This window comes from Myzus persicae, unplaced genomic scaffold (genome assembly GCF_001856785.1).
Source record: "Myzus persicae strain clone G006 unplaced genomic scaffold, MPER_G0061.0, whole genome shotgun sequence".
Taxonomy (NCBI): Eukaryota; Metazoa; Arthropoda; class Insecta; order Hemiptera; family Aphididae; genus Myzus; species Myzus persicae.
The window spans coordinates 390,554-403,695 of record NW_019100869.1 but is presented as its reverse complement, the minus strand read 5'-3'; the positions used below and the strand labels follow the sequence as shown (position 1 = coordinate 403,695).

General features: G+C 28.5%; 1 protein-coding gene across 2 annotated transcripts in view; it reads right to left on the bottom strand.

Moving 5' to 3' along the window:
* The window catches only part of LOC111026532 (lachesin-like), a 140,872-nt gene extending 139,655 nt beyond the window's left edge, over positions 1–1,217 (bottom strand). For both annotated transcript variants that reach the window (XM_022304634.1, XM_022304635.1), the window contains exon 1: positions 1,023–1,217. The gene's annotated coding sequence lies outside the window, so the exon portion shown is untranslated. The remainder of the gene's footprint in view (positions 1–1,022) is intronic.
* Positions 1,218–13,142: the final 11,925 nt, after the last annotated feature.

The window sequence follows — 13,142 nt, the reverse complement described above, 5'->3', positions numbered from 1 at the left end:
TCATACTTCATTTAGAATGTAGAAACTACCGGATTTTCATACTCATTTAATGTTCATCAATATTTAAGTAAATATTTGTTTTTATTTATTTCTAAAATATTTAAAATTACAACAAGTTTTTATTCTTTTTAATTATCTTTTGAAAATATAATTTTATCACTATATGACATTTTTAAAATACTTTTGAATAGCATATTTTTATTTTCAATTATATACTATTAATTTAATAACATTGTAAAGTTTTTACTCTCAAATAAATTCTTGTTTTTATTTTAAACATGGTTTTGATATTAAATGTTACACTTTTTTTGTGGTTTAAAGAAGAGAATTAATTAAATTACTTAAATGACCTTTACAAAAATATGGAATTCTTTGTTTTTGTTATCCTCGGTTTATTCTGTTTTAGTTCAAAGAGAATAATATACTCATAATAACTTTATTTTAAAGTGTTTTCAGAAATTCATTAAATCATAATAATCGTGTTTTTAACAGTCAAATATATAACTATTGAAAAAATCTTTGTAAATCGCTAAAAAATATGAAAAATTCTACGCACTTCAAGATGCCAGGACGTCTTGACTCAACCACGAATAATTTTTGTTCATAGTATATTTTTTTAAATTATTAGTTTGTTAAAAATTACAAAATATGATAATAAAACAAATAGTGAATTCAAAACAACATGAGTAATAACAAATATTAAATAATCTAAAGTCAAATCAATTTAAAAAATAAATACCTTAAATAATTTAACCACTGTCACAATTCGCTAACTATTATTGTCCGAGACCATAGGATTTCCTGTGTTCTAATGTCGATATTACCAAAGGTGCCGGCAATTCTCAACCCCTCCCCCTCCATTCTCCTCCTCGATCGAGGACTTTCGGAGGCATACATATAATATAATATGTACGCATGACACAATACCGTGTTGTGTTGTTATTATCTTCTGACAATAATCTGACCTGTCGTTGTGCTACGACAACCATATTGAATCGAAATACGACGGAATAATTACTTACCGGGAAACGCGTGCGAGTCTCTGGGATGGGTGGTCGACGAGCGCCCACGTGTTCGCGTACTACGGTGTGATAATATTACATGTTATTGTGTTGTCAAGTCGTTATTATTTTTGTGGCGGAGGCGGATACGCGTGTGACAGTGAACCGGCGGCAACGTGACAACGTGTTGTGAAGCGGCGGCGGTGCGTTTGGCCCGGAGCCGAATTAAAGAATGCGGAGCGCGTGCATCGGGTCCGCCGCGGCCTGTCGTCGAGCAGCCGCCGTTTCCTGGCCGCCCATTTCCACCCCGCCTGCCCATCGACGATCGCGAATCACGTTCGGTCTCTGCCGACGCCGCCACGCGGGTTAATAATATTCTTCTTATTCGGCGGTACCTAAACCGACGTGGCGGTGGTGGTCCTCCTGTTGCTCCGGTCATCGCCGCCACCGAAATCGTGGAAAAAATCACTTCCACCCCCCCCCACATACAAAAATAACCCCTACGTCCGAGAAGAACAATGTTTTAAAAATTAATTTACCATTCGCTGACGTGATCGGCGTAACTGCAGTCGTCGTAGTACTTACGACGTACAGGTGCGAACAAAATTTTAGAGTCTTTAAGAACGTTGAAAATTTTTTCAGATTTTCCCACAACACAGTAGCATATTATTTTAATGAGGGCTGAGATTACTTACATCGTGTATGGACTGTAACATGTTGTGCAGTTCTACTACGCACTTGACTAATAAATTGATGTTTAAAATAATTTCGCGTTTATTATTAAAACGATTTATAATTTTTTTGTATTAATTATGTTATTCATTTATTAGTGAAAGGTATTTAGGTACTTATAAAACCTAATTGAAATATTATTCCAATTGGATCACTAAAATATTGTAATCGACAGATGATGGATCACTATTTCACAATACTGACTGCAGTCAAGTGGGCACACTAAGAGGCGACCGTGGCATCTGAATTTGTGTACTTCATAGTGGCTTTTGGACTGAAGTGTTTTACTTAAAGTCAGTATAAACGAGACAACCGTTAAAAATGTAGAATGTCAATTCTTACAAATTATAGATTTTTTTCCAAGACATTTTAGTTAATTGGTCATCATTCTCTGTAAAAGTCTATAAAACGTATTATATTTAATTCAATTTTTCTAAAAAAAAAAAAACTAAATTTAATTTAATTGCGAAAAAACATACGATTCATCTTTTGAACATACACCATATTTAAACTGGCTAACTCTAATAATATTAACATAATATTATTATTTTTTAATTTATATACTTTTTAGCAGAATTTTAAGTCAATATCAATATCTGTTCCTGATAAGAAAAAAATTATAGTTATAGGAAAATCGACCAATACACAAGACCATTATGTTCCATATTATATACAGAGCATTAATAATTATAATATTGTACATTATACAAGATAAACGACGTCACCTAGAGTCAGTTTTTGTCACAATGTTATTGTGTGTATATTCACATCCGTTAGCCGGCGCGTCGGGTATGCAATTTTGTTGCATAGGTGAATAGGTGATTTTCAAAAGGTATGTCAACATCGGTAAACGTATATTAGGATACAATATCCTTCTGGAGACAATTACAGGTTATTACATGTCAATCATTCACATGGGCGCTTTTTTTTAACTATATCAGTTAATAGCAAGTTATGGAATATTTGCAGTTGTGCGAATTTGTGTGACAAAAGAGCGTCTGTCTTAACAATACCCACCACAGTTATAAGATTTCATAATAAATCTATTTTCCAGTCATACATTCAGTATTTATATATTAAAATCATATTATGTACTCGAGGTTGGATGAATTAGAATATTTCAGTCAATAAAACACCCCACTTTTAAATTGTAGCCATCCACGATTAAAACATTAACATGTCTTAAAAAAGCAGGCCATGATAAGTTACAACTTTACTAATTCTAACATTACTGCTTGTGAAATTGATGAAATATTGAATAATTTTTTTAAGACATGTTTATATACGCCCACTAATACTAATTATTCTTAAAAAATTTTTTAAAAATATGATGACATTTACTAAATTGTAAGATGAATGCAAACTGGAAAATATGGCTTTTACTTCACTTTACTATTGTTGATTATTTTTTTTTTTGTTAATATAAAAGTTATTTTAACTCAGCAATCAATTTAATATACATAAATATAGAATATTGACAGTCGATTATTAAAAATGTTTTTCATACGTAAAAACCCAGTAAATTTACTACAATTATTTATAATAAAAAAGACGTATTTGCACTTGGGCTTTCATTGCAGGATATTGGTTTATAGAATGTTCACGATAATCGGTTATTTCGTGCAATGTTTTACCTGAAATCGCCTAAGTAATATCCAAAATTACATCCAACGTTTTATGTTAAACTCTATAATTACTACACTTTTTTACATCGTAAAATTATTTTTATCATCATAATAATATAATATATAAATAAAACTACTACAGCGCACTTAAGTACGTAAAAGAAAGTAACAGACGATGCGGTGTTAGCTCATCGACAGATAAATTTCTACTGTTCAACATTACGTCATACATTGTCCATTACAAAAAAATATTCTATGTATAAAAATAAATCACCTGTGACATAATATTTGAAACTGTATTGGTTAAAAGTTAAATTTTAGTAATGCTGTCCATATTTTTACATGATTTACAAACCTCAATTACGTAAAAAAATAGATTCTCACCATCAATTAAACATTTTCTGATTAACTTCAAAATAATATCAAGGAATAACAATAAACAGTGTGCATATTATTGTTCTTAAGTCTATAAGGATAATATGTATCACTTAAGTCCAGCAATATCTGCTCTCGTCATGGCCATGGTTGTATTTTTACATGATATAAGAAACATAAATCAAACTTAAACGTCACTTATGAATATTGAAATCCATATCAAAATGTTTGATTCCAAACGAGCCATCTGCAACACGTGGTCATTTGTTGTACACACATATCGTACACCACACTGTAAGCGTAGTTTGCAGACGTTGAACATAATGTGCTAACAGCTTATGTAAATTGAATTATTCTTTGTACTTTCAAAAAATGTTTTGACTATTATATCGTAACTTTATAATATAATAATGAATATAAATGAATATGTGTTAGGTAATCCTTAAAGATAATTATTCAGGTGAAAATCATTTAAATTATTTACGTAATTCAAAACATGTCACTTATTCGTGTATTATTATTTGATTGTAGTATTCAGTAGTTGATAGGCTTAGCACCCCCAAATTTGTTTATATTAATTTACATTTGTATAGTCATTATGCAGGTATCCACAACCATAAGATAATATGAAAAAAAATAAAGGGACTTAATCACCCCTATCTTTTGCATTGCAATTTCGCCCCTACAGTGATTACGAGATTTATTTCAAGAAAACGGGTAAAACAAATAATGTCATTAAGCTACCATTACTGTATATTATAAGACTCACCCATATAGAACAATAAACCACCACAGTTGCCGTAGACACTATTTCAGTCAAATATTTAAAGTTAATTTTTTCCTTGACGAAAAATCAACAACCACTTCAAAACAGGTGTAAAGTTCCGCTCTTTTAGATATATATTTCAAGACACTGATCTTCTTCGTTATACATGTTACATGTATTATAACTTTCATATTTTTTACAAATCAGTGGTCGTTATTAAATATAATATCACATAACAAATATTAATAATAAAACATAATTTTCAATTTTGAATTTAAAAAATGTATATATTTTATGCATCCAATTAAATACATTAATTTTAGTGAATGATAAAGGTATGACGACAGTTTTTAGAATAAAATATCTGTAGCGTGAGTAATTTGATTTTACAATAACAAAAAGTAATAAAAAAGAAAAAGATATTAAGAGTGAATATCTAATATAATATGTACCCTGATCTATATATTATATGTTTTAACTGTACAATTATACCTATTAGTTAGTAATAATTTTTATTATAATTTTAGTTGTTCAGATTATTTTTATTTACTACCATTGCAAACAATTTCGTAATAATCACTAATTAAAAATAAATATTAAAAATATATTTTTCTTATTTGTATTGTTTATTATTTACTTCAAGAAATATACCACTGGGTTTAATTATATAAATTATTACAAATTCAAGCAGTATTTTATTTACGTTCGATTTTGAACAAGTTTGTTTTTTTCTATAAAAATGTATAATTTTATTTTTAAGATACAGGTTTTTTTCATAGTGCTGAATTAATTTTGCACGATATGTCGAAGATGATATCCTATTGGTAGCATTTTATGGCTACATATTTGACTGCTAGAAAAGTATCATTCTATACAAGATGTTTGTATCCAATTTTTTTTTAATAAGCTAACAAATATACAAGTAAAATATCGTATCTTCACTAATTTATACGTTTTTAAGAAGGTGTATCATTATTTTTTTTCGATCCTTATAACCAAAAAAGAAAAATATTATAATGAATAACTAATGAAATTCAAATATGGTACGATTGATGAATGTACGTAACTAGTTAAACGAATCGAAATTACACTGAAAAGAAATAATATTGATATTAATATTGTTACAACATTACGCATTTTTATTTTTTATTAATATTTTTGAACTATGCAGATTTGGATGATAATATTCAACAAATATACTCAATCTCTCCTTAAACGCCCATAAGTGTATAGTTGTTGAATAAACCCGTAAATCTCAAGGTATACCCCCCCCCCCCCCCCATTCAGCGTCTTAATAATTGCCAGCCCTACGAGCACACTAAAAGTTTCTGCAGGCATTCTCTAAGCGCTGTTGTGTGAAATACGAGGAGAGAAACCTAACCTTTGGAATCGCCCACCTAATGTGCTTTTTGCTTCGACGCCCATTCATTACATTACTAAATCCTGTCCGATTTACACAGGCAAGTGGTTAAGAAAACGACAATTCATACCCGAAAACCATCAAAATTACCAGATCAATCGTTTAATTCAAAACTTCCCATCACCAATTTATACCTACCATGTTTAATATTTATATACATAATGCATCAAACAAAAAAAATAAGTATAATAAAAACTAGCAAACTGTGCATCGAGTACATTTTGTCGATATATCAACCTTTTGATATAACCGTATTTAAAACGTTTAATCGTTTAGTGTTATGAACGATTGGCGTTCAATTGAATCAAAAATATTTGGTTTTCAAAAATAATTATAGGTACATATATATATAAAGTTTAATCATAATTGTTCTATTTAGACATATTTGATCATTATGTATACTATGTAAATAATTGAAGCTGAACATTTTTTTATGATTTAAATGCCATTTGTTCAGATAATATTGAAAATAAAATAAATACATTTTGAGTGAATTATTAATATTATAAAATAAACAAAAAAGAACATTTCATTTAAACTCAACAATAATAAATAAAAACAAGAAAGATTTTTTCTAAAGCTATAGGCTAATATGATTTTTAAAAATATCTAAATTGTATATTTTTATCAATAGTGTTAGAATTTATAAATAATGTATGGGAAAATTTGGTTTTCTCTTATAAATATCATAAATTCATCGTATCGTACTGTCATATTCACTTGTACTTTGTAGTTTTAATAAGTAGTAGCATGATACTCTTGATTTGGGGGTCGCGAGTTCGAGCCACACGTTGATACCACTTTGTCATGTATGCCTATTATTACAAACGTATACTAATAAAACGAAACATGCTCATTTAAAATATAATACTTTACAAATTTTTTTATTTTACGGCGGACGTATTACAAGACAATTGTAGAAGAATCGCTTTTGGTTTACATAGTATTATATATATATTATATATTTAATATTTATGCTGAATGCTGCTGCATAATTACATAATCACATATTATTTTCTAAAAAAATTTGTTAACTAAATACTTAAATTAAAAATATTCTTATATATTAAAAACAATTGTTGGAACCTTGCTTTAGAGTCTAATATAATATAACAACTAACAAGTTACAAATCACAGACTCATCGATTATGTTAGTGAATTTGCTTATGTTCACATATCATAATTCATAGGAACGCTGAGTACCAGCGTATATGTTATGTATATAGCCAGTAGTCGGGTTTGGATCATGAAGAAGAGAGTAACCCTGGAGCAGTCGACCCCGCATTTTTAAATTTAAATTTTAAATCAATTTACTATAGGTGTAATAATCTACCTTATATATAGGTTATAATACTTTTTAAGAACGAGAGAGGTGTGTTTTAATGGTTTATATAATGCTTAATACAACAATAATGTAAGGTACATTTAGTTTTCATTTATGAATACTTAATATAAATGTACATATTATTTAATTATGTTTTATATGTAATCGTAAAAGATTTTTTAAAAAAGGGATTCGTTTGAATTATTAGGATACCGTTTTTGTATACTATTTTTTATCACATTGAATTCAACACGAACAATCAAACTGGAAGTAAGTAGTAGATCTATTTAAATTGTACTATATTGTTCACTATTTTTATTAAGAGAGGTACTTATTAAAAAATTTTTAAATACAAATATTATATTATATATTGTAGCTTTTTGTTCAAAATGTATAGACTTTTTTATGTAAGTATTTGGTTACTGACTGGAAATAATAAACACAAGAAATTGACGTAGCGTGTTAAGTTTTAATAACTACTTCGTTCACAGGAACTAACTTAAGAATCTAAGTAATTTGTTATATTTTGCTTCCTCGGCACAAATTAATGAAAAGATTATGCCCAATGCCCTTGATGATGTACACATTATAAAACATTCTCAGGAAAAAATCCTAAAATATAAAATTATCTTTTTTACAGAAAGCACAGTTATAATAATTTAATCAAATAATAAAATTGCCTAGTACAAAAACAACAATATTATAAGATATGTTTAAATCATAGTAAGATAATAATTCTCTTAATTTAGATCTAAAAAAGCGGGTTAGTGGATGTCTCTCTGCTGTACAACAGTGGGTTACAAGTGGGTCATTGTAATCGATGGTGTTAAATTTGAATTCAATGATATAAAATCATTGTATACGAAAGACGAATTCGAGTGTCAGCCTATAATATTAATTAGTAATTCAGTATATTTGATGATATTATTGTTATTAAAGTAATTTATTTTACTATCAAACATTAGATTGAATTCATTTTTGCCAAAAAAATTTAATACATTTGACATTTATTTTATGTAATCACAATATGTAACTTTTAAAAATCAAACTCTTTTCTTCGGTACTAGTGTCGTGCTTGTGAAAAGGAAGCTTATAAACATGTATAAAATATTGTTGTCTAATGTTGTTATGATTGGTAGCATCGATCCATAAAGGCTTAACATAGCGTAGAAATTATATACTAATAACATAAAAGTACATAGTCGAGTTATATTAAATTACATTATGTGTATGTACAATGTACATGTTATGTTTATAATACATTTTATGGAAATTTTATAAAATTGTTCATAATTCGAAAAATGTTATTTTAGATTTTAATATTCAATACATATTACAAAGTTGATCTTTAAACCTACAACTACTTTGAATTTTGATGCAACAAAATATCCAAATAACAAAACAATCAATTTTAAAATTGATTAGGTAATGAAAATGATACTATAGTATTTTTTTCATCAATAACAATAATTGTTTGTATTATTCTGAAGTGAAAAATAAAAGAAATACAAAATTAGATTTCATATTATAAAACAAAACAATTCTATTTTAGCAATCGAAACGAGATGATTGAAAAATATTGTTAATACTTTGTTCTGAGATATATAATATGGTACGTCTAATAGTTTAATACTATTTGCCATTCGCTATTCTTATAAATGAAATAATACATGCCAATAAAAACCATGGTATTAAATATTAATTTATAAGCTTAACAAATAACGTATTTTATTCATTATCAATTATCATTATAGTTCATTTTAAAAACCAGAGACATTTATCTACCTATATAGTAAGTTATAAAGTAAGACGAATCAAATATATCTTTCCATTGATCAAGACACTGACTAACTGAATGAATACATAAATTCACCTAACCTAACCTTTGGACTTTGGTAGAATGTATTGCTTCCGAGGGCCGGTGCTGGTTGTATCCGATTCAAGTGGTGTTCCTGTTCTCCCAAACAGGTCAATATTAAATGATGAGACGAGTGAACCGATTGCGCTATCTTGGAAACTGTACCATGCGAACAAAATCACTGTGTGAATACCCGGCGAGCACGTTCCAAGATGTAATGCGAGAGCGGTAAATGCGAAAGCCATGCCAACGCGCGAGTAACTGAAATCCACAGCGAAATGACTTAAGAAAACTAGTCAAAAGTAGAAAAAAATAATAAAAGGAAAACAACCACGGGGTAAAAATGAGCCTTGACAAATATTAGCGACGATGAAACGGTCACGAAACACTCGTAAACGACACACTTGGCCTACGACGATATTGTACAGACTCCTACTCGGTGGCGCTAAATCACTCGCTCGTCAGGGCGGAAAACATTCGGACGGGAATACGAGTGAAACATATAATATCATATTATCGTAAACAAAACTACAAAAGTGTACACCTATATAATATATATGCGATTACGCGTACGGAATGTCGTTGGGATGTGACCCTGTATCGTTATTGCAATGTTGTACCACGGCCATCCTAGTTACCGCAACTGGTCAAACGTGGTCGTCCCCGGACCTGGTAGTCGTTGTGTTTGTGACCCCAGTCGCTGTTATTTATTGTGTTTTTTTCGTGTAGAAGTTTCTTTTCACGCTCACAGGAGTACATCGTTTTTCGGAACGATGTCATCAGCGTGTAACCTCAATTGTACGAGATTTGTATTACCCCCATCCACTATTACTCGTTACTAGTCGCTTCGGCCAGTCGTCATAGCTAGTCGTAATTCTCCCGAAATTTCGAGTTTAGTAAAAACTATAAAAACATACATGATATTCGTTGTTATTGGAATGCTATCCCGAGACCGGGCAGCTTTTAATAACACTCTATTTTAATAACACTGCTAAAGGTACTTTATACACCTGTGTATGTGTGTACACTTGTGATGAAGTAAGTGTAAATGTATAACTTCACATAAGTCTTTCATCGTTCGTTCCCCGAACTGACATACGAATATTCTCGGTCTTTTCCGTTTTCTTTTTCAGTTTATTTCTGTTAAAATGTTTAACATTTTAACAGAAATCTTAGTCTTCACCTGTTGTTCTGGCAATGCAACCTTTGTCCGACCTCTTGATATACAACGAAGCTGGGAAATAACGAGTTAAAAAGTTAAAGTTAAGTTAACTCGTTAAGTAACTTAACGAGTTATTTTTATTTTCAAAAGTAACTCCTAACTTAACGAGTTTCTTTTTTATAAAGTGATTTCTAACTTAACGAGTTATTTATTTAAAGTCACGTTAATTTATTTATTTTTTCTAATATCAATTTCATAGATTTAAAATTAAATTTTGATTTTTACAGATTATTTATATATAACTAAAAAAATAATAATAATTGTCTGAATAACCAAATATTATTTATGTTATATGTTATTATTTCGTTCTAAATATCTCATAGTCTTCAGACTGCCGAAGTTTTTCGCATTATTTCTAAAAATTATGAGATTTCAATAGGTATTAAAACTACGAATATAAGTACAACTATCTACCTACACAATTTGTGAAACAATTTACGAGTATTTAAAATTTTAATCAATGGTAATAAATAATAATATTTGAATAGCTTATTCCCAGAAAATATGCTTATATTATTATTAAACAGAAACTTTATAGGACTATACGGCAGTACGGATAATCATTATTTTGAGAAAATAAAACCATATTGTTTAATTTCCCAGTATACACGTATATACCATTGCACTCTTAATTTTTCCAATTAATAGTTGTTGTTCTATTTATATACACATAAATGATGGACAGCATCGATAACTTGACCCGCAGTGCAAATAATTCAAATTTCAAACCAGTGGTTCTTCGTATTTACCATTTGCTTTAAATAAACGAAGAAACTATTTAACTACATATCGGGTCGATTATTATTTATTAATTAGTAATAAATAATAATATACCCGTCCATGTCGTACAGGCCGTGATAGGCGGAAAACCCAGAATGATTTTAAGTACTAACATATTAACTATTAAGCAATAAATTCGTTGTGTCGACAACAATTATTATTATTCGTCCATAATATTTTGTTCGATTCCTGTAACCTGTGTGCGTTTGGTGTAACTTATAGTTGCTAATATAAGTTTAAACAAATAACCATCATTTTGGAAAACTTATATGTGAAAAAAATAGTTTATTTATTTTGTTGGATTTTAGAATTGATTGAACTGATTGAAGTATGTGAGTAGTATTTACTAAGTACCTACTGTAGTCTACAATTAGTAGAATTACATACTTTTTTTTAGAATAGTAAAACCTCCAAATTGATTATATTATAAAATAACTTATTTCTAACTAAGTTAAGCTACTTTTTTTCAATTTAACTTTTAACTTTTAACAAGTAAATAAGAAAATAGTAACTTTGAACTTTGAACTTAACTTAAATTTTTTTATAATAATTTAACTTCACGAGTTAAAATAATTAGTTAACTTGCCCAGCCTTGATATACAAACTACAAACAGTAACTTCTAATCCGTTTTAAATCCGTTCACTGGTAGGATGATGATCGGCAATTTATTAAAATTTCAAATTATACCTACCAATATAATATCTAAATAGGTAACAACTAATAATACAAACGTTTCCTATAAATTTTATCGAATAAATTGTTTTATGCAATAACATTTCTGGGTGACTGGCAATGAATGTATATTTAATAATTTTGATTACGTATTCGTGTCTTTGATGTTTAAAAAATAACGAGTTATCATTCCAGGGCATAATATTAAACTGGTATCATAATAGTTTAATAATACTGATTTTGAGCGTAAACAGAGAATTTAACTTTATACAAAAAAATGAACTGTTTGAAATCACCAATATAACAAATAAATGTAACTGGTAAACAATACGTCAATATTAATTAGTTATCATAATATATTTTATGAAGTTGACGAGTCCAATTATTTGTGACCTAATAAATTGTTACTGTGATTGGGTGAATACAATTAATATACAACACTAAATTAAATTAATAAATATTTTGTATTCAGTAATTATTGCACTATATTATTTAATTATATCAAAAATGTTTTACTACGTACGACACAATATAAATATTAAGGTGTTGATTTTTTTTCGAAAACATTATACAATGTCTTTAACCTTGTCTTTAATGTCTGTTTAAACTGAATACAGGCAGATATAATAAGTTCTGTACGTAAATACCATTATAACTTTGATATTTATATATTAGAAAATTAATATTGATATTGATGTTGATTTATTAATCATGAAACAAATACCTAATTGATTGTAATTTTTAGATACGTGTAATTACACAATTTTAGAATAAATTTAATGAAAAATAAAAAAACATCAAACAAAACAAAAAATACTATGAAAATATCATAACTTCTCATTGAAAATATTATAAACAAACAAAATTAATAAAACAACCATATTTACACAGTGCTTTTCAATTTTGTTGAAACTATACGCAACGTTTTTCAATAAAACGTATTAATATAACGTTTGTACAATTTTACATAATATATACTGCACGTGAGCACTGTATAATAGTTTTCAAAAATAAAAAGATTATTGTTTAATTAAACCAACAGTATTTTTTTAGACAGTTGGTCGGCGGTAAAATTGCTCCCTGTAATGTGCGTTTTTATATTTGTCTACAATATCTATAGACATATTTGAGGATGTCCTTTTCAATTAATTTTCCAGGAGACGAGATCGACACCCGTGTTTTCATTTATTATTTTTTTTAATATTCGTTGATTTTATAGGTAAATATTCCTGTTCAAACAAAAAAAATTATACCCATTTATAATTTCGTTACACAAATATTATCTATGACTATATACATATTCGCTATATTTTTGAATTCGCCTAACCAACCGCATACGTATTTCACACTTAGGTATAACATGAGC